Below are 3731 nucleotides of genomic sequence, written 5' to 3'. Positions count from 1 at the left end.
GTTTATAAAGTTAACACAATAATTTGTATTAACATTTGATTAAGCGTTCTCTCCATATATATATATATATATATATATATATATATATATATATATAACAATATGGATGATAAATGAGGTGAATTTTTTGTAATGAGTTTTACAAGTAAAATTCTTATTAAAGCAAAACAAAACAAAACCACAATCAATAATTAGACCTTATTTTTTATTTTTGAATCTCTTAACAAATTATTTTTCCAAAATTGGTAATAAAAAGATGTCAAGTGTCATGATCAGGGGCAAAAATGTGTTTTAATCGAATTAAGTTGCACACCGGAGGTCTTGATTTGGTTTTGCCAAAGTCTGATCAACACAGTTTAAAAGGTCTGAACCAGCGCTTGGAGCTGACAAGATAAAGACTGGCCTAAAACAAAAAATAAAAACGAAACTTTAAAATCGAGATATATCACGATACATTACGTGGGAACGTATCCATTTTTGAACCCTGGACCGGGCCTTGCAACCTTCTTTAGGATTTGGGCCGTCTTATCTAACATGACAATATGACATAAATTAGCTATTTGTGATCCATGTCTATAAAAAATGTATATATATATATATATATATATATATATATATATATAGTATTAAATAGAGATGCACAAAAAAGTCAATGATCGAAGCTCAACCTAGACCTGTCCTGATCCTAGCCGTAGACCTAGTTCAGTAAAAAGCCCAACCTGGAAAAAGCCCGGTTAATTCCGAAAAGTCCAATCTGAAAAAATCCAATCGGACCCTTTCTCAATTCCCACCTAAAAAAGCCTGGTCCTTTCTTTTGCTCAAGGTTTAAATATCGAGCTCGGCACCAAAGCACATCTTTGGAACAATCTATCTCATTTCCTAGTAACAACGTTTTCGTTACAAATTGAACTAAGGAGTTGATATGCAAACATAATGCAACGATTTAACTGTTAAAACTAATTTCTTTAAACTAATACTTACTCTGTCATCAAAGACAAATCTATTGAAAGGTTAAAATCCCGTCACATATTTACCAAAGGACCTACAAGAAAAAGACCACGAGATCCAGCGCATGTTGATCCAATTTATCGAACATCCTTCTCTACAGTGCTATGATATCTCGTTTGATATTGAAAATGACTGTAAATAATACTCAATAATTATCACCTAATATCTTTTCCCATTATTGTAATCGATAAATACTTGTGGTGTTGCCGGCCAAAGTGTCGTTTTCATGCCAATGGTCTTGGATTTGAACTTGAAAACGATACCCAAATGAGTAGACCATAACTTGATATTATATTCTGCCTGTAATTATCGTATATCTATAATCAAGTGAACCAGATCCCAGATTATGTCAAAACTACTGTTTTGTAACTTAAAACCAGTGTAATTTTTTTAGATTGTTGATACAAATGTTTTAACTCCAGATGAACATAGTTTATGTAACTTCAAAAAGTTAAAAATAACGTTTATATTGTCACGTTTCCTCGTGTCATGGCCCCTCTAACTGCAATTGGAGTCGGAAGATGAGTTAAATACGACTTCGTACTGATATTATTGACCGTTTTGACGGTTGTAGAAAAAGGTTGAAGATTAAAACAAAATATGGTTGGTAAGAAAACGAAACTTATATAAGTGACATATATCAACCCAAATTATTGCTAAATTTCATTATTATTATTATTATTATTATTATCTGGTAGCAGGAGGATTAAGAAAGCATAAACGATAGGGTGATGCATGATTGATTTGAGCTCGAAATCCAAAGGTCAAAAATGTCTGGTCCCAGGTTCAAATCCAATAAAGAACAAAAATCCCCTTGTGGCCATGGGTTCAAATGCGGTAACTCCGAACTACCCACAAAGCAGGTGATCACCCTAAGATTAGTCGGCTCGCATAGCGTGTTGGATATCCAGGTTAATCAAAAAGAAAAAAAAAAGCATACAATTTCAAATTTTAATCTTTTCTATGGTATAAAATTTATTATGTGTGTATATATACACACACACACACCTGTGTATGTAGAGTTGGTTTTAGGTAGAAAGGATGTTCACTCTTAGATCAATAATAATTGAAGATTAATTGAAATTAAAAATACACTTCAAAGCTAATCCATGGTTATTTTGGAATTTAATCTGAACCATTAGTTCAACACTAATTAAACTGATCAATGGTCTAGATCTTTTCTTACGCTTCTCACTTTAAATCTCATTCTCACACGATCTTTCGCCTAATATAATTATATATATAGACGAATAATTGTGTAAGAATAGGAGTTAAGATGAGAAGTGTAAGAAGGAATTTGACCCTTGATCACATTTATTCTCAAATCCACATATGAATCACGCTTTATGCGGGGATTCATCTGGTACATCTCGGTGAATCTCATCCTAATGTGCATCCAAAAGTGAAGATCTATTCTTACGCTTCTTACCTTAACTCTCATTCTCACCCCCGTATCAAGTGTGGTTTAATTCATGAGTGGATTTGAGATTAAAGATGATCAAGGGTCCAAATCGCTTCTTACGCTTTTCACATTAACTCTCCTTCTCACATGATTCTTCGCCTTCATTTATAAATCTAACCATTAGTACAAATCATATAAATCAATCTTAACCGCTCATCTAGTCTAATGAATATTTGATTCAGTAAACATCTAGATTGTTTCATAATATAAAACATTAATCATGATAAATGAACTTTGATAATCTTCCATTAACATCCAAATCATAATAAATAAACTCTTTTCATTTCTATAAATATCTCATTTAATTGGTTTATATGGTTTGTACAAGTAGTTGAGTTTGTAAAAGATCTATCATCCAGGGACAAGATCAAATGTTAACCAAAGTTTTTCTGTTAACTTTGTTAACCGATCTTGGTCATTCAATCTTTCAATAAACGGTTGTGATTAATCATGATAAAAACTTTTTTTTTAATTTTAAAATTTCATAAAGATAAGTAAACAAAGTTGAAAAAGATATTTATGTAATTTTTTTATGTAACTCCCATATCATTAATTGGGAGTTATAAAATCAAAAAATTCTATGATTTTTGTTAATGTAAAACCATATGAACACAACTATATACATATGAACCATTGTGTCAAATACGAACAAAAAATCGACATATATATGAACTTTGGCTGCATATCATTTATGAACACAATATAAACATAATAAGAATAACTGATATACGAAAAGAAATAAATAAAAAACATGTATGAACACGATATGAAAATGAGTCGTGCATGTACTTCCATTTGAACATGTGAATTAGATACGTATTAATAATTAAAGAAAAAAAGTTATCAACACAATATGAACTACAAGAAACACAACACATCATAATAAACATAATTTCGATTAAAACGAGTTTAATAAAATATTAATCCATTACCAAGACATTCGCTTTGGTTAATTTCTTCACTTCCCGAACTCGGACTCCGATTGTCACCATAAACCATTTAATCTTCTCAATGTTGTCGATTTTTTTTTCAATGTGTTTATCCATAATAGCTTGAACGATACCGAAGATTTTACTACCGTGTTTCCTCCACGAATCAAAAACTCATAAAACAATAAAAATGAAAGATCAAGAATAAAAAAATAAATAAAAATATCAATATTATAAATATATATTTTTAGGAATTTTAAGATTTTATAACTCCTCTTTAATGGTATGAGAGTTACATAGCAAATGAAATGACTCAATTACCTTTAGCATTA

This window comes from Cynara cardunculus (assembly GCF_001531365.2).
Source record: "Cynara cardunculus var. scolymus isolate 2C chromosome LG 17, CcrdV1, whole genome shotgun sequence".
In the NCBI taxonomy this organism is placed as follows: domain Eukaryota; kingdom Viridiplantae; phylum Streptophyta; class Magnoliopsida; order Asterales; family Asteraceae; genus Cynara; species Cynara cardunculus.
This window is presented reverse-complemented; position numbering follows the sequence as displayed.